The 19,724-nt window shown below is 38.2% G+C and overlaps 1 protein-coding gene across 1 annotated transcript in view; it reads right to left on the reverse strand.

Annotated features, from left to right (window-relative positions):
* Positions 1 to 8,151, reverse strand: part of Phf24 (PHD finger protein 24) — a 33,443-nt gene extending 25,292 nt beyond the window's left edge. Inside the window, exon 1 of the mRNA XM_074051565.1 lies at positions 8,030 to 8,151. The gene's annotated coding sequence lies outside the window, so the exon portion shown is untranslated. The remainder of the gene's footprint in view (positions 1 to 8,029) is intronic.
* Between the last annotated feature and the right edge of the window lie 11,573 nt (positions 8,152 to 19,724).

Below are 19,724 nucleotides of genomic sequence, written 5' to 3' on the forward strand. Positions count from 1 at the left end.
AGGTACTGTTATAAACATCTTAAATATATTCTTGCCAATGTTCTCACCATTCCATTGAGGGATTGTACTGTTAGTTTCTACATTTCTCTGGGGATGAAACTGAGGCACAGAGAGGTTAAACAACTTGCCTAAAGTCACATAGCTACTATGTGAAGGAGGTGAGATTGAAATCGAGGTGTTGTGAATTCAGAGCCCAATCTCCTAACCATTTTACTGTGTTGCCATTGAGAAAAGAGAATCTGCTAGCCCTTAGTACATGGCATTCTCAAATTAATACTTATTTTTCAGGAGCCACTATTCTATTTCCGTGCTCATTGTAAAACTAACAGTAAAGAGCAGACAGATTTCCATATAGTCTACAGGTCCCCTAACCTCTTTAGAATTACATCAGACTAACAATTTCAGATGGGGTTCTGAACTGTTTTTAAGTGTTCTATTTCTAAGTTGTTTGACAGGTCTATATGGAAGAACAGGCTGCAATCTTATTGCCATAGAAATCTGTTAGTTAATTCCTTCCTTCATTCAAAAAATGTGTGTTGTGCATGTACAATATGCCAGACCCTGTGCAGAGAACTAGAAGGGCTGCTAATAAGAATAAGACTCCCCCCCAATACTTCCCTTCAAGGACCTATAATATCAAGCATAGGGGTCCACCCCAATAACCTTAACTAATCTTAAACACTTAACCAACCCCCCACCTCCAAACACCATAGTCAAATTAAGTTTCCATCCTCTTAATAGCTTGAAATGGGATTAAATTTCAGCACTTAAAGCTGAAATTGGTTTGTGGACACACACACCACCACCACAGCGTTTACTCAGAGCTTATATCTTTGATGTAGTAACCTCTTTGCACCCACTCTGCTAAAAACACAAGCACTGGGTTTCTTTGTTGTTAGGATTGACATTTGAAAATACAGACATTAGGTATCAGAACTTTCATACGAGAGCTCAGGGTTTTCTACTTGGAAATTATTTTTTATCCTGAGAAGTAAAGATAATAGTACCGAACTGTATCCATTTATCTTCTCTTCTTTTCCTAAAATCTCGAATGAAGGAAGCCTCCTCATGTAGATTGTCAACTCCTCCAACTGTGCCTTTGATCCTGTTTCCTTTCATTTCTCCCTTTACTTATCTGTCTGCATTCTGAACCCTAATTTTTCCCATTATTGGCTTTTTCTTCAGCCTATAAATAGGATCAAATCTCTCTTATCCTAAGAAACCTTTCTATTGACTCATCCTATTCCAACTACTGTCTGCTATGGTTTGAATGTGTCCCCCAAAATTTATGTGTTGAAAACTTAATCCTCAATGCAATAGTGTTGATAGGTGGAGTCTAATAAGTGGTGATTAGGTTGGAAGGAATCTTCCCTCACAAATGTGTTAATGTCATCACAGGAGTGGATTACTTATAAAAGAAAGTTCAGCCCCCTTTTGCTCTTGCCCTCTCTTGCCTTTCTGCCTTCTACCATGGGATGACAAAGCACAAAGACTCTTGCCAGATGCTGGTGCTGTGCTCTTGGACTTCCCAGCCAGAACTATGAGCCAAAGAAATTTTTGTTCATTACAAATTATCCAGTCTGTGGTATTCTGTTATAGCAGCATGAAATGGACTATGACATTACTTAATCTGTTCCCTACTTTAAAAAATACCTTATAGTTTAGAAGTTTTAGATTTAAAGAAAAATTGCAAAGATAGTATAGGAGTTCCTGTACCCTCCATACCAGTTCCCATTTAATTAACATCTTTTATTAATTATTATGGTTGATCTGTTATAATTAATGAACTAATACAAATACATATTATTAACTTTATTCAGGTTTCTTTTCATTTTCCTTATGTCTTTTTTCTGCTCTAGGACCCCACCCAGGATACATGTTACAGCTTGTTCTCATGACTCTAGGCTCCCTTGGCTGGGGCAGTTTCTCAAACTTTGTTTTCTATGGCCTTGATAGTTTTGAGCACTACTGGTCAGGTATTTTGTAAAATGCCCCTTTATTTGGGCTATGTTTAATGTTTTTCTCATGATTAGCTGGGTTTATAGATTATTGGGAGAAAGACCACAGAGGTGAAGTGTCATTTTTATCACATCATATCAAGGGCATACACTATTGACATGGCTAACTACTGCTGATGTTGGCCTTGATCATCTGCCTGAGCTAATGGTTGCTTCTCCACTGTAAACTTATTCTTCCCTTTCTCCTCTTCATCTTTTTCATTCTGTATCTTTTGGAAGGAAGTAACTATGCATAGCTTATGCATAAAAAATAGAGTAGTTAGACTCCACTTCCTTTCGGATGGAGTACATACATTAATTTGGAATTCTGCATAGGAAACTTGTCTTTTCCACTTACTAAATTCACTTTTAAAGACTTATATGCAGTAAAATTCACTCTTTTTTGTGTGTGCAGTTCTATGACTTTTGGCAAATATGTTTAGGCATGTAACCACCACCAAATCTATATGCACAACTATTCTGTTATCCTTAAAACTCCTTTGTGTTTTTTTGTACCCAACCACTTCCCCATTCTCAACCTTAGCAACCACTAAAGTATATTCTGTTCCTATTGTTTTGCCATTTCTAGACTATATGAGGAATAATATGGTATGTAGCATTTTGATTCTGGCATCATTCATTTGTCATAATACATTTTAATTCATCTATATGTGTGTATCGGTAGTTCATTTCATTTTAATGGGGGGTAGAATTCCATTATATGGATGAACCATAGCTGAGGGATATTCAGGCTGTTTGTAGCTTTTTGTGATTATGAATAAAACCACTAAAACATTTATATATAGGTAATATATGATAATATTTTATTATATTTGGGTGAGTATGATTGCTGGTAGTATGTTTATATGGAACTTTCTGTTTTCTAAAGTGGATATATCATTTTACATACATGTTAGCAATGTGTAAGTGTTCCACAGTTCTATATTCTCTCTAACACTTGGTATTATCAGATTTTGTTTTTAGCCATTGTAAGTGGATATTGGTATCTCATTGATTTTCATTAGCTTTTTAGGATGATTAATAATGTTTTACTTTTCTTCCCGTGCTTATTTTTAATCTTTTTGGCAAAGTGTTGGTTAAAAGTTTTTGCCTGTTTTAAAAAATTGGGTTGTTTCTCTTCTGTTTCCCTCTCTCTCTCTCTCTCTCTCTCTCTCTCTCTCTCTTTCTCGCTCCCTTCTTTTCTTCCTTCCTCTTCCCTTCTCTTCTTTTCTCTTTCTTTCACAGAGTCTCATGATGTAGCCCAGGTTGTCCTTGAACTCTCACTCCTCCTGCTTCCTCCTCCCTTGTGCCATCATGCCCAGTCTTATCATTGACTTTTGAAAGTTCTTTACATATTTTAGACACAAAACCTTTTTCAGTCATGTGATTTACAAAGTTTTCTCCCAGTCTGTAGTTTGTTCTTTCCTTCTCTTAACAGTCTTTTGCAGAGCAATGTTTTAATTTGATGAAATCCAATTTATCAATTTTGTCTTTTATAGGTTGTGAGCTTGGTGTCGTATCTAAAAACTCTTCCTAATTCAAGATCATAAAATATTTAGTCCCTCTTGTTTGATAAGAAAGCAAGTTTTAGGACTGGTGGAGTGGCTCAAGCAGTAAGAGTGCTTGCCTGCCTAGCAAACTTGAGGCCCTGAGTCCAAACCACAGCACCTCAAAGAGAAAGAGAGAGAGAGAGAGAACAAGTTTTGTTGTTTATATTTAAGTACCTATGGATCCACTTAAAGTTAATTTTTGCATAAGGTATGGGGTGTGAACTGATATTCATATTTTATATATGATGCCCAATTATTCCAGCACCTTTTGTTGAGAAGACTTTCTTCATTGAATTGCCTCTGCACCTTTGTCAGAATTCAACTGGCTATTATCATAGGTGTTTACATATGTCCAAACTCACCAAATTATATGCATTAAATGTGTGCAGTTCTTTTTATATCAATTGTACCTCAATAAAGCTGTTAAAAGTCAATTGCCCATTTTTGAGTGTATCTTTTTCTGGACTGTGAGATAATGATATCATCAAAGTGCTACATCCCCACTGATAGTGTCAGAACTGAATTAGATTTGGAGGACATCAAGCCGGTAACTGCTTCAGAACTGCTTGCTTTCTGGTAGGGGAGAAATCCCACCTTTCAAGGTCACAGAAATCTTCTGTTTTGATTGTGGTGTGAGAACAGAGGAAAAACACATGGACTCTTGTTTTATTGGTCATCTGTTTTCTTTCATCCATACATTGTTGTCGTCATTAGTGTAGTGTTTTTAAAATTAATATTAATTCTTAAAAATCAGGTAGCATGAGTCCTCTTGTTCTTTTTCAAAATGTTTTTGAGTATTCTAATTCCTTTATTTTTCCATATAAATTTTATAATCAGCTTGTTGATTTGTATGAAAAATCCTAGCTCTCATGCTTGCTAGGCAGGCACTCTACCACTTGAACCATGCCCACACTTCTTCACTGGCATTTTATTTGGAATCATGTTAAATCTTTATATTAGTCTGAGGAAAATTGTCATCTTAATATATGACCCTTACAATGAACATGGTATAGCTCTCCATTTATTTAGGCTTCCTTAGATTTCTTTTATTATTTTATGACTTTCAGTATATAGATCCTGCACAAATTTTATGTGTTATATGTGTTTATGTACATATATATGTATATATGTGTGCATATATATGTATATGATGTGCCATCACAGTCCAAAGCAACAGGGAGAATCACTTATGAAGAAAGCCTTTAAAACTACAAGCCAAAATGAACCTTTTCTCTTTATAACTTGATTATCTCAGGTACTTATTCTAATAATTAATGGACAAACAGAGTCCCTTTTGCCATGTAAGATAACGTACTCATGGGTTCTAGAGATTGGGCCATTGACATCTCGGGGGACCGTTACTCTGCCTATCACACTAGTCAAACTCCTTGACTATACCCATGTAAGAATATGGCATAGACATGATCTTTATTGCAGCTCTGTGACACCCTAAACTAGCACCTAGCTAAACCATGCATGAGCTCTTGACCCATAAAAAGTGTGAGATAAGTATGTTGATTTAAGGCACTGTGTGGTAATTTGTTACCAGCAATAGGGTTTATCAGGATGTAATCCTACTGTAAGTTGAGAGGCATCTGTAGCTGTTCGGAATGTTTCCATTTTATCATTTTAACATATGTAGGGTCTGTGGGATTTATCTTGGAATTGCAAAGCTGATTTAATATATAAAAGTAATTAATGCAATATGCCATGTAAATAGACTAAAGAACAAAACCCATACGATTATCTTAAGAGGTGTGGAAAAAACATTTAAAAAAAAATCCAAGAGAAAAGGTTAGATCAAAAAGAATTAACCTAGAAGGTAACACCCACGCACAGGAAATCAATGTGAGTCAATGCCCTGTATAGCTATCCTTATCTCAACCTGCAAAAACCCTTGTTCCTTCCTGTTATTGCTTATACTCTCTCTACAACAAAATTAGAGATAAGGGCAAAATAGTTTCTGCTGGGTATTGGGGGGGGGAGCGGGAGGGGGTGGAGTGGGTGGTAAGGGAGGGGGTGGGGGCAGGGGGGAGAAATGAACCAAGCCTTGTATGCACATATGAATAATAAAAGAAAAATAAAAAATAAAAATAAATAAAAAATAAAAAAAATCCAACACCAAATCATGAAAAAGAAATTTCAACAAACTTAGGTATTGAAAGGAATTTCCTCAAGTTGATAAGGACATCTATGGTCATGTTTAGAACATCCATGGAGTCAGTTTCCAATTTTTTTTTTTGAGGATTTTTGCATTTCTTCATGAGTTTATGATTTTTACATTATTATTAATTTTACATAATAGCAAGTTTCATTGTGACATTCTCAAAGTTGCTCGTTATGTATTTCAATCATATTCACCACCCCATCACCCTTTCATGCCCCTTTCCTCTTCTCAATGTCACTGTTCCCCCTGACTGGCTCTGTTCAGCTATCATGTCTTTTTTTTTTTAAGTCTAGATTCCATATATAAGAGAAAACATATAATATTTGTCTTTCTGACTCTGGCTTATTTCACATAACATAATGATTTAAAGTTCCCTTCATTTTCCTGCAAATGATGTACTTTTGTTCTTCTTTATGGCTCCATTTTTGATGTACTTTTGTTCTTCTTTATGGCTCCATTTTGTGTGTGTGTGTGTGTGTGTGTGTGTGTGTGTTTCATTTTCTTTGTCCATTCATCTGTTAATGGGCACCAAGGCTGATTCCATGACTTGGCTATTGTGAATTGTTCTGCAGTAAGCATGGGTGTGCAAGTGTCTGTATTATATGCTGACTTTGATTCCTTTGGGTATATATATGAGACTGGTAGAGGAGGATCATATGGTAGTTCCATTTTTAGTTTTTTGAGGAACCTCCATACTTATTTCTATAGTGGCTGAACTAGTTAACATTCCTACCACCAGAGTATAGGGGCTTCCTCCCTGCCCCCTATCCTCACCAGCATTTGTTGTTTGTTTTCTCAATGATAGCTGGTCTGACTAGGGTGAGAGGGGATCTCAGGGTAGTTTGAATTGCATTTCCTTTAAAGCTAAGGATGTTGAATTGTTTTTCATGTAATTATCCAGCATTTGTATCATAGTAAAATTGACTTAACAGAATAAGTTGGAAAATGGAAAATGATACTTCCTCTTATATTTTCTGGAAGAGTTTGTGAAATATTTGCATTACTTATTCTTTAAATTTTGGTAGAGTTCATCACTGAAGTTATCTAGGATTGAGCTTCTGTTTGTGGAGAGATTTTAAAATACCAATTCAATTTCTTTACTTATTATGGTTCTATTCAGATTTTCCATTCTTCTTAGGTTAATTCATCACCTTCTAGGAATTTGTTTTATATAAATTGTCCAAATTATCGGCATACATTTATTCACAGTATTCTTTTATAATTTTTTTTGAGACAGAGAGGGTCTTGCTATATTGCTCAGGCTGGTATAGAACTCCTGAACACAAAGTGATCCTCTTGCCTCAGCCACCCAAGTAGTTAGGACTACAGGTGCATGTCACTGAACCCAACTTCTTATAATTCTTTTAATTTCTCTAAAGTTGGTGGTTAAGTATCTTCTTTTATTTCTATTTAACAACTCTTATCTTCTTTATTTGTTTTTGGTGATTCTAGCTAAAGGTTTGTCAATTTTGTTATCTTTTCAAACAACCAAGTTTTGGTTTTATTGACTTGGTTAGTTGTTTTCTGTTTTCTACCTCACTAATTTACCGATTTCCATTCAATTCTTTGTTATTTCCTTACTTCTGTTTACTTTGGGTTGTTTGCTCATCTTTTCCTCATTTCTTAAGTATGGAGTCTAGGTTATTGATTTAGTATTATTCTCTTTTAATACAGGTGTTTACACCTGTGTTTTATCTTGCCTTTCCATCTCCTTAGAATACTGCTATAGTGCTGTTTTTGTCAGTTAGCATTGGAACCTCTTCCTATGGGATTCAGGAATCACTCATTTTATGAGTCTTTTTTTCTTAGTTTAAAATAAGACCCATTTATTATCTCACAGCTCTGTAGGTCAGAAGTCCAGGTAGATTCAATCAGGGTCTCTGCTTAAGGTCTCACAAGGCTAAAGTCAAGACATTGACTTTTCTGGAGGCTCTGAGGAAGAATCCACTTCCAAGCTCTTTCAGGTCCTTGTGACTGATGAGCTTTCCTTTCCGGCTGTCAGCCAGGGGCCGCTGTCTGTATCTAGTGACTGCTGTCAGGTCCTGCCATGGGCCTGTGCATCTCAGCCATAGAAAACCTTTCAGCCAAATCCATCTTATGCTTCCAATCTCTCTGACTGCCTTATCTGCTCTTATGGGCCTTAAAAGTTGCCAATGGAGCAGCAAGTTTCTTGCTCTGGGGACCCGTTATCCAACATGAGCATCCAGGTCCAGTGCCAGCAGTATTACCAGTGTCGACCTTAATAACAGCAGCAGTGGTGGTAAAAGCAGCATCCTCCCTGCCCCGGTTCTGTGGAGGATTTTGATTGTACTTACCCTAAGCAGCATCCCTTTGCTCCTGTCTGATATTCAGTCTTCCATCTTCAGTCTTCCAAGGGATTCTCTGGGCTATGCAGTACCTTTTCAAAAACTCCTTTTCTATCCAGAGACTGAAGCAGGAGGATCCTGAGTTCCAGGATGGCCTGAGCTGCACAGTGAGTCCCTGTCTCAAAATTAACAGTGACAATAACAAAATAAACAACTCCCCCAAACAAATAAATAAAAACTAAAACAAACAAAAACAAAACAACCCCAAATCTTCCCTCCTTTTCTAAGTCAATCAAAGTTGTTTCCTATTGTCAGCTGGTAATCTGGATAGAACATGCACTCTCCTTTATTCTGGTCTCACAGTTTTTCTGCCTAATGGCTTCTTTTCAAAGTCAGGTCAGATGTTATTTTTTCCATACCTGTTAAGTTAGCACCCTGCCTCTGGATGTACTAGCATCCTGTGTTTATCTCTATCACCAGTTCTCCTATTCTGTAGTATCATAATCTGTTGTGCCTCAAGTGTCTCTCACTAGAGTTTTTTAAGGGCAGGGACCATATTTTACTCCCAAAGCCTGAGATTTAGTGGGTACTCAAAGGCACAAACATAAATATTAGTGGCTGTATCCTTTTGTGTCCTTAAACTCTTTATTTGCCTCTAACTGAATTATTTTCAGTGTGGAACTCAGTAGTTATGTAGACATGCCTAGGCCATGGAAGTCCTTGGTCATTCCTTAGAGCTAGTTGCTTATTTTCTAGTTAATGAAATTTAGCTAATTTCTAGACTATGTTCCCTAGTTTTAAGGTACTAAAAAGACCATTTTCTTTGATTGAGTATGTTTACCACATTTGGAGGAGTTAATATGGATGCTGTTTTGTCTGCAGTGATTTCTCTGCTAGAGCATGTGACTTATTAATAAGATTGACTCAAAGTCCCAGCAAACTCCAAGAAGAATCAGATGTTCATAACCAGAGAAAGAAGAGAAAAATCATAATATAGGAAATAAATATTTGTCCATGGTGTTGGAATTATTAACCCTCCGGTGCTGAAAACAGACACACAAGAGACAGAAAACCTTGACAAAGCAATTTTCTCTTGATCAAGAGGGTGCAAGCACGTGCTCACTCCAGCTGAGCAAACATGCAAGCACAAAATGGCTGACAGTGGCTCCTCCTTATATCCCTGATGCAGTCGTACCTGCCCCTCACCTGGGATTTGTCCGGGTCAAAGTTTCACAATCTCCCTCAATTGGCTAAAAGGCTTGGGGGACGGGTTAGGGCCTGCAGTTTTGTGGGCAATGGAGTTGTATGTGAATCCAGAAGAAGAGGCAAGGACCCTTTAAACATGCAAGTCACCTAAGATGGCAAACCGAGAAAATTTTAAGAAATCTAAAAGGGTAACAAATACTTTGACAGAAAAGATTATTTTTCTTACACATGGAAAGACCTTTTTACATTCTTTTTGAGAAGTAGGATTGTGTATTACTCGTCTCCGTAGTCTTTACAATAACTCACACATAATAGATATGCCAAGGGAAGAGATATTCCTTTTTATTCTAAACTTTTCTGATCCTATGATTTTGGGCATCGTAGGAAGTATTTGGGCCAATATGATATGTACTTCCAGTTTGGATCAAGAAGACTATAGATTTAGGTAGCCTGAAAGGCTTTTGTAGACTGAGTGAGGATGTCAGATGGAGTTTTTCTAAGGGTGGACTCTATGTTTGTCCTTTGTACATGTGACAGCCCAAATTATAAATGGTTTTGAAATCTTTGGTGAGTCAGGAACATTCTTGTACATGTTCTTAATCTTCTTTGTGGGCTTAATCTGCATATGAGAATAGATTGAGAACTAATCATGTAGCAGGGAGGAGGATCAGAAGAAAACAGACTAGGCCTGAGTCCTGAGAAAGTAGCAGGGAGGTAGGGATGGCATAACAGAGAGATAAAACCTGAGAAATCTGAACATGAGGAAGATCACATAGCACCAGGGAGGGGAAAGTCACATAGCACTAGGATAAAATAGCCAATAAAATGAAATATAACCATATATGGATTAGACCTTGCTTTAGCTTCTGTAACCTGCTTGCAAGGGTATACAAGGTGAGACCCCTTTGTTCTCCGGGCTCAGCCTTTGGACACGAGTCTGCCGAGTCTGTGCCAGCACAATAAAATGTTGCTTCCTGCTAATTGCCTCAAGAGTTCTGTATCTCAGCTAGCAAACTCCTGCAACATTTCTTGGGGGATCATCCAGGATTGTGGAGATGGTGAGTTATCACCTCCCTTGTCACCAGGGTGTGTACCCCGGGACTGCCAGGAGGAGATCCCACCAGGCACCAACGGACAGCTTGATCTGGAGGGGAGTCATCCTCCTAATGAGTCAGGGTGAGGGCACAACAGAACCCAGTGAGGCCCAGGAGCCAGTGAGGGTTAAGGAGCATTACTCATCAGACTGGTAAGAACCCAGGTTCAAATTCAGGCCTGCCCCAGGAGGCAGAAGGGGAGCTTGATCACCTCCCAATGGGACACCCTAGTAATTGCCATTTTGGGGGTGAAACCATGTCTCTTAGGTTCAGGAGCGGTATGGGAGTATGGTGATGTATGAGAGTATATGAAAATGCGAGCTGAGATACAGCCTAGCTGCAAAGCGCGTGAGGAGTTCCCTCCCGCTCTGTGTTTGGCAGTCTGGTAATGGGAGGAAATATGTGGAAATCAGAGTAAAAATACTTCCTTGGAGTGTATGATTAATAACTTTAAAAAGGTATTTAATGGAGACTATGGAGTTAACTCCTAACAAGCTAAATGTCCTTTGTAAAGTAGATTGGCCTGCTTTTGGTGTAGGATGGCCCCTGGAAGAATCACTAGATAAAACTGTGATTAATGAAGTTTGCAGAGTAATTGTAAGAAAACAAACCAAACAAACAAACAAACAAACAAAAAAACAACCCTAACACCCAGGAGAATGGGAAAAGCCAAGAGGCTAAAACTGGTCTTCAAAAACCAGACTCTTGTTTATTTAAATTCAGGTAGCAATTTAATGGGCATCCTGAAGGAGGACAGAGGCTCAGCACTAACTGAGCTCTTACAAAAATTAACACATGAAGGATGGACTTGCACTGATACATAAGATCTGGTCTGACTTGAAAGAAAAGGAATGTTACAGAAGGGTTGTGAATGTCGAGAGGGGGAAGTGGAGGAATGGAAGCAAAATTGGGATGATGTCTTCCTAAATAAAGTGAAGAGAGAGAGAAGAGAGAGAAAAACAGAGAGGAGAGAGTGAGAGGGAAAAGAGAGAGGAAAAAAGAAAATGTCATGAAATGTTTGGAGATAGAAAAGGATGAAAGGTTTAATACACTCCTTCAGTTAGTTTTTATGTCTTAAAAATAAAAAGTAAATAAAAAGCAATTTAGGATTATTAAAATATGCCAGAAATACCGAACTTGCTGGCACCTTTACTTCTAGGGAGTATAAACGGGGAGAACCTACCTAAAAAGGTGGAAAAAAAAAAAAAAGGAGCAACTTTGACATTAAAAAAAAAAAAAAAAACAACTGTTCCAAAAGGTTGGTGCAGTAAGCTTGGTCTGTTATTGAGACAGTCATGAGATGCTTATGTTTCCCTTGCTAATGGCCGGTCAGATTATGCGTCTAACGGTCCATTCACAGTGTGTGTGTATGTAAACATCTTCAAAATGGTTCTTAAACTGCCACTATAAGGTTAAATATGATACTCAAGGTAACAAAAACACCAGGGTATTTATTTTAAAGATCTCTGTTATAAACTGCTTAGGCTTTTTACACATAAATATGTAAACATCTTGAGAATGGTTCTTATTATAGAGTCAATGTAAAAAAATATTTCTCTGTTCTGCTGCTACTTTTTAAGAAAAACAGCTTTTCAAACTTACTTCAATCCGGTCTCACTAGGCGCAGGCATTCAGGGGTTAACACTCCAGCTCAGACCAGAGAGAAAAAAAGAAAAAGAAAAAAAAATAGGGGGGCCACAGCCTGCAGCAAAAATCTTGGAATTTGGGTAATTAAAGAAATGACCTTCGCATGCTTCATTTTGTCATAAATACAATCTAAAATTTAATTCTCTCTTACAATACAAGGGTCTATTAACAAATAGTCTCTCTATAAATTGTTTTTACACAAAAAAAATTTTAAGGTTGCTTTCTTTCTGGTTTTTTTTTTCCATACAAATATAAGGTTCTAAGTTAAAAGGCTTTATAAATTAATTTCAACAAGTAACATGATATTAAAAATATGATTTTTTTAAATAAAAAGATAAAAAATACTTTTAGATTAAAAAAAAAAGATAAAGACAAGCTCCCCCAGGAGATACAAAATAAGTTGTCATAAAAGATGGAGCTTATAGATGTTTATGTAAGTGATCAAGTTAACTAAAATCTAAGAGTTACATTAAAGGTTTTGTAAGGTCAAAATTTAATGTACTGATGTTAAACTAAAAACTTAATTTTCTAAGCTCATAACAACAAGGCTATCTTTAAAATGTATTTTTTATAACATTTACAAAAAATTGTCTTAAAAACATTTATTGTTTTGTCAAGATAATTGTTGGGAATTTTTGGTGCAACAGGTTAACCCACATATTTGTCAAGACAGCAAGAGTTTATTAAAACACAGAGAAACGAGAGGCAGCTGAGCACAGGGAGAACTGCTGCACTGATATAAGGGTTATGACAAATTTACTTATGTAAAGCCAAAGTGCACCCTCCAGTTAGGATTAAAAAAAACTCAAAAAGGAGCACTACACTGGAAGTCAAGACCTCCAGTTTTTAATTGACCTCAACAGAGTAGAGATGTTTGTCCTACTCCTTCCACCTATTGGATGGAAGGAATTTTTGCCCTGGGATTGCCAGATTGGACCTGTTATTTTAGGGGGTGGGGCTCCATTGACTACAGGTTGGTGGGATCCTGCTCTATGTCATAAACCATGTGTTAATGTCAACAATCTGGGATGTGATCCCTTATCAACACCTGAGCCATGATTCTTGGCCACTATGTTTCCTAACTCCACACTTAGTCCCCATAAAATTTACCCGTGTTCTCTGGTGATTTTTGTCAGGGTTTTAACTACTAAGGTAGCTCATGTTCATTTAAGAGTTGGCTTATGTTGGGGTTAACAATAAGGACAGCTATGTTAGCCCCACCCCTTGCAGATGGCTTACCTTTATCTCCCTGGATAGATGCCAAGGACAGTTGGGCAGACAGTGACCTAACTACAACTTATCTTTCTTGGTTGCCCAGCAACAATACTCCTTAGTGACCTTTCTGGTATACTTTTCCATTAGCGCCCTACATCTAGCCCAAGCCTGTGTATGGCAATGGGCTCTAGCTCTCTTGCTGGGGTCTCCCTCCACAGGACTCCTGCCTAAACAATAAACCCTGTACTGGTGTTAGCTGTCTCTCTGCCTCTTCCATACCTCTTCTTTTCTTTTCTTTTTTAATTTTTATTTTATTATTCATATGTGCATTACAAGGCTTGGGTCATTTCTCCCCCCTGCCTCCACCCCCTCCCTTACCACCCACTCTGCCCCTCCCTCTCCCCCCACCCCCTCAATACCCAGCAGAAACTATTTTGCCCTTATTTCTAATTTTGTTGTAGAGAGAGTATAAGCAATAATAGGAAGGAACAAGGGTTTTTGCTGGTTGAGATAAGGATAGCTATACAGGGCATTGACTCACATTGATTTCCTGTGCGTGGGTGTTACCTTCTAGCTTAATTCTTTTTGATCTCACCTTTTCTCTAGTTCCTGGTCCCCTTTTCCTATTGGCCTCAGTTGCTTTTAAGGTATCTGCTTTAGCTTCTCTGTATTAAGGGCAACAAATGCTAGCTAACTCTTTAGGTGTCTTACCTATCCTCACCCCTCCCTTGTGTGCTCTCACTTTTATCATGTGCTCAAAGTCTAATCCCATTGTTGTGTTTGCCCTTGATCTAATGTCCACATATGAGGGAGAACATACGATTTTTGGTCTTTTGGGCCAGGCTAACCTCACTCAGAATGATGTTCTCCAATTCCATCCATTTACCAGCGAATGATAACATTTCGTTCTTCTTCATGGCTGCATAAAATTCCATTGTGTATAGATACCACATTTTCTTAATCCATTCGTCAGTGGTGGGGCATCTTGGCTGTTTCCATAACTTGGCTATTGTGAATAGTGCCGCAATCAATATGGGTGTGCAGGTGCTTCTGGAGTAACCTGTGTCACAGTCTTTTGGGTATATCACCAAGAGTGGTATTGCTGGATCAAATGGTAGATCAATGTTTAGCTTTTTAAGTAGCCTCCAAATTTTTTTCCAGAGTAGTTGTACTAGTTTACATTCCCACCAGCAGTGTAAGAGGGTTCCTTTTTCCCCCGCATCCTCGCCAACACCTGTTGTTGGTGGTGTTGCTGATGATGGCTATTCTAACAGGGGTGAGGTAGAATCTTAGTGTGGTTTTAATTTGCATTTCCTTTATTGCTAGAGATGGTGAGCATTTTTTCATGTGCTTTTTGGCCATTTGAATTTCTTCTTTTGAGAAAGTTCTGTTTAGTTCACTTGCCCATTTCTTTATTGGTTCATTAGTTTTGGGAGAATTTAGTTTTTTCAGTTCTCTATATATTCTGGTTATCAGTCCTTTGTCTGATGTGTAGCTGGCAAATATTTTCTCTCACTCTGTGGGTGTTCTCTTCAGTTTAGAGACCATTTCTTTTGATGAATAGAAGCTTTTTAGTTTTATGAGGTCCCATTTATCTATGCTATCTCTTAGTTGCTGTGCTGCTGGGGTTTCGTTGGGAAAGTTCTTACCTATACCTACTAACTCCAGAGTATTTCCTACTCTTTCCTGTATCAACTTTAGAGTTTGTGGTCTGATATTAAGATCCTTGATCCATTTTGAGTTAATATTGCCATACCTCTTATTTTCTAACAGTTTATATAAAACTTTCTAGATGACCTTATGGTTAAACAGCTGCTGTCTTGGGTGATTCTAATACAGTTGGTACCCTATATGTGTCTGTGACTGGGCTATTTGGGTTTACTAAAACTGTTCTTCCTCCCTACAACTGATAAAAATCTAAGGTTTTACTTCAAAAACAACTAAACTAATATGTATATATAACTATATAGAACTGTGATGCTATTGTTGGTTCCTGTATATTAAATATATTTATGTTTTTCAAACATATCAAGCCTTCTAAAACACAGAATTTAGATAAACACAGTAACAAAAAGTTAGTGGTACTGATACACTGCTCTGTTAGTTGCTAAATTGTCCATCAAAATCATCAAACCATGATTCTTAAGTTTTTGTCATTACAGTTCTGATTTTTCTAGGGCATTGATAATCAAGTCCATAAAAAATGACTCTAATAACTACTTATGTATCAGCCAGATTAGCTTTTTAGACATCTGCTTTTGTTGGATTTTGTTTTGTATTGTCCTTGTCTAGAAGCCCACTGCCTAAGAGCCACTCCTTCTAAGCCTCTTTGTGGCTTAAATTTGGCCAAAAGGGTCTAATTGGCACTGACTCCCACCTGATCTGCTTGTTATTCCCCTCCCCCCCAGACATGGGATCAAAACCAATCAAACAAACAAAATACAGGAATACAACCAATTAAGAAAGATATTCAGTCTATGGCCATACCACCCTGATACATGCCTGATCTCATCTGATCTCAGGAGCTAAGCAGGGTTGAGCCTGGTTAGTACTTGGATGGAAGACAGATCTTCAGAAGAGACTGTCAGAGACAAGCAGTTTGGAGACAAAGGGGAGAATGCCATCAAAATTCAAATGGAGTCACTGATGCCAGACCTCTCAAAAATAACTAAGGCCGAGAGGATTAAAGAAATGGTTCTTATGCATGTGTGGCTACCTGACATTAAAGCCCTTCTAGACACAAATTCATATTTTTAGACAGGGTTTTCTACTTAAATAGAGACAAAATAACTATTTTTACTGGCTTTAAACATGTCCTTTAATACTTAAGGATGGTGGACATATAAACTGATTATATATTGTTGCCATGGTAATTCTACTCAGTTTAAAAAAAAACAACTAAAATTTCCAACCATTAAAACCCCATTGGAGGGGCCCTTTTGTTGTTATCTTGTCTATTCCCACCATAGTTAAAAGTAGCAGTTGGATCCACCACAGTTAAGTCAAGCCAGCTTCTCTTGAGTGGGAGTACATCCCTGGTCTGGCTTCACCATGCAGGATCACCCTCTGGAATCTAAGTGCCCTCCCTCAGCAGGACTCCGCTTCCCAGGAAACAACAGGGGACCAAGAACAATGGAATGACAGCCCTGCTCTAGTCATCCCAAAAGCTGAATAGTCTACACATGGCTTGAGTAGTCAATTCTCCAACAGGGCAAACAGGCTATTTTTTCACACCAGTTATTTCACTGTAATGCATTGTCACCCCTTGTCTGTATCTGTTGTTGTAGTTCTCACCCTAGTCTTCACCATAGGATTGGTAGGAACCACCCCTGCTGATTGATCTCACAGTGAAAGGTTTTTATTTGCTCTCTTCTCTTTTGAGCAGGATACATAATTGCTATTTATGGTTACTGATCTGGTTTGACAAAGGACAAAATATGCAGCCCTCCTTCACAAGGGGAAAGTTGCCCCTAACTGCACCTGTGGCACCTGTACTTAAGTCATCTGATTAAACACGGGGAAAAATAATTAGTATAAAAATAGATAAAAAGGGTCTTTACCCTAAGAGTCTGATACACCTCAAATTAGTAACTGTTATCCATGAGAATTCCTCATACCAAGTTTTTCACTCATTTTATTAGGAGAGAAAGAGTGAATTTTCCTTCTCTGCCAAAACTAAAAACTTGTTCCTCTCACCGGCTGAGTCTATAGCCCAGACACTAAATGTCACTTTATGCTATGTTTGGGGGGTGGGGGACCAACATGGGAGATCGTTGGGCTTGGGAAAAAGATGACAAATGACCTTACATGTAATGATGTTATAAAAATGCAAATCCCTAAATTAAGATGATGCCCTTTGACCCTAAGTGGGTCCGAGCATCAAAGGGGAGAATAATGCAGCAGGGAGGAGGATCAAAAGAAAACAGACTAGGCCTGAGTCCTGAGAAAGTGGCAGGGAGGTAGGGATGGCATAGGAGAGAGATAAAACCTGAGAAATCTGAACATGAGGAAGGTCACCTAGCACCAGGGAGGGGAAAGTCAAATAGCACTAGGATAAAGTAGCCAATAAAATGAAATATAACCATATATGGATTAGAACTTGCTTTTTGCTTGCAAGGGTATATAAGGTGAGACCCCTTTGATCTCGGGGCTCAACCTTTGGACATAAGTCCACTGAGTCTGTGCCAGCACAATAAAATGTTGCTTCCTGCTAATTGCCTCAAGAGTTCCGTATCTCAGCTAGCAAACTCCCATAACAATCGGAGAGTTCTGAAAGTTCCTGGAGAACCAGTGAGTGGTTCTATGAGAGAGAATTCACATTTATTATAAAATCTGCAAGAATTAGTAGTGTTAGAATTAGTGATCCCTTAGCCCAGAGCAAATTCCAGGGCTTGCTATGCCTAGAAGACAGTAGATCAGACAGAAAGATTCTTTCTCAGTCTTTGTGAGCAAGCAGTAAACAAAAATAACAAGTCTGGAAGGAAGTGTTGCAGAAAGAATGTTGGACCAGCGAGAACAAGTCTGAGAGGAAGCACTCACTGAACTGGCGTGGAGTGTGGCTAGAGTTGGGGTTACAAAGAAAAAGTCCATAGTCTAGTGAGAGAGACAACTATAAAGGAGTGGATTTACCATGAAGTGACTTGCACAGAGCCTTTCCAAGGCCCTGGGAGGGGCTTAACAATATTATCTTGTACTATTTTCCTTTAAAGAAGCCCTGTCTCTCACACATATAACCAAATTACATAAGCTTCAGTGGTCAAAAACCCTAGATTTACCCCTGCATTCAAGTATAATCAACAATTTCAGGATGTCGTGATAGAGTATCATAAAGAAATTCTTTTTTAAAAACATTGGGATATGTTCATTGTATGGGAGGGATTTATTGTGACAATTCCAAATAGGCTTACATTGTACATTGGTTAGATTGCCCCTCACCATCTCCCCCACACTCTCTCCCCACCGCATTTAAAGCAATTACAAGAGATTTCATTGTTCTATTTCCTGTAAGTATATGAAGTCCATCAATTATATTCCCTCACCTTCATCTCCTTCACACCCCTCCCACAACTAACCCCCCTAACACTGTACCTATTTTACAGTCCTGTCTTTCATTATTAATTCCTAAGTCAATGTTCAAAAGAATTTCTTGATGCATCCCCAAGAAATTCTTATAGTTCTGTAGAAGCACTAAAGAAAGGCTTCCTGCTCAAGGTCGTATTCTAGTAGAGAGAATCCTCCAGGAGGATAGGAATTTTAAACTTTTTATACATCACGTATATCTTATGCCCAGAACATTGAAGGAGAAAGACCAGGTACTCTTGGGAAGATAAATGTAAGGTTTGAGAGACCTACTGGACATCCAGATGGAGATGTAAAACATATGGACAGGGAATTCACAAGAGAGGTCAGGGCTGGAAATACTGATTTGGGAGCATTAATGTGGTTCGTAGTTAAGATCACTCAGAAAGAGCATGGAAAGAACATGGAAAGAGACCAAGAACACGTTCTTTTAAGCAGCCAGAAAATGATGAAACATGTTGGAAAGACTGAAGGAGTGACTGGACAGGAAGAAGAAAGAACCAGGACAGCATGAAGCCAGAGGAGACTAGAACAGGGGACCAGACAGAAGAAGGCAGAACAAAGCAAGAAGCAACTAACTTGGGAACTGTTGCTGAGTTCCAGCAACAGTTTTAACATTTTTTAATGGCAGATACTAATGGTGTGTATTTAAAAATATTCATTGGATTAGGAAACATGGGTGTTGCTGGAGACTTGTCAGGAACAATTTCACTGGAGCAATGCACTGGTAGCAGAAACCAGACTGGATGGTTCTGGGAGCTAATGGGGAATTTTAGATGTATCTTGTCAATATCTAACAGCATGATAAATGTCCACATTAGATGGAATTAGTGGGCATGTCACACTTAGCCAAGGTTTTCAACATGCCTAATGGATTCTTGGGTGGAAAATGTCTCTCACTGAGATTATAGATAACAATGAAGATTTATACTAAGTATTTTGTTTTTGTTTTTTTTTTTTTATTTTATTTTTTCTTTTATTATTCATATGTGCATACAAGTCTTGGTTTATTTCTCCCCCCCTGCCCCCACCCCCTCCCTTACCACCCACTCCACCCCCTCCCGCTCCCCCCCTCAATACCCAGCAGAAACTATTTTGCCCTTATCTCTAATTTTGTTGTAGAGAGAGTATAAGCAATAATAGGAAGGAACAAGGGGTTTTGCTGGTTGAGATAAGGATAGCTATACAGGGCATTGACTCACATTGATTTCCTGTGCGTGGGTGTTACCTTCTAGGTTAATTCTTTTTAATCTAACCTTTTCTCTAGTTCCTGGTCCCCTTTTCCTATTGGCCTCAGTTTCTTTAAGGTATCTGCTTTTATACTAAGTATTTTGAAGAAAGGAAAATGCCGAGTCTTTTCTTTATTATAGTCACCCAATGAGGACCTTGTATACTTGGTTTTTCCTTTATTTTATATAAATTTCCTTTAGTTACCCTGGACAAAATGATTTTGAAAGGTAAGG

This window comes from Castor canadensis, chromosome 13, assembly GCF_047511655.1.
Source record: "Castor canadensis chromosome 13, mCasCan1.hap1v2, whole genome shotgun sequence".
In the NCBI taxonomy this organism is placed as follows: domain Eukaryota; kingdom Metazoa; phylum Chordata; class Mammalia; order Rodentia; family Castoridae; genus Castor; species Castor canadensis.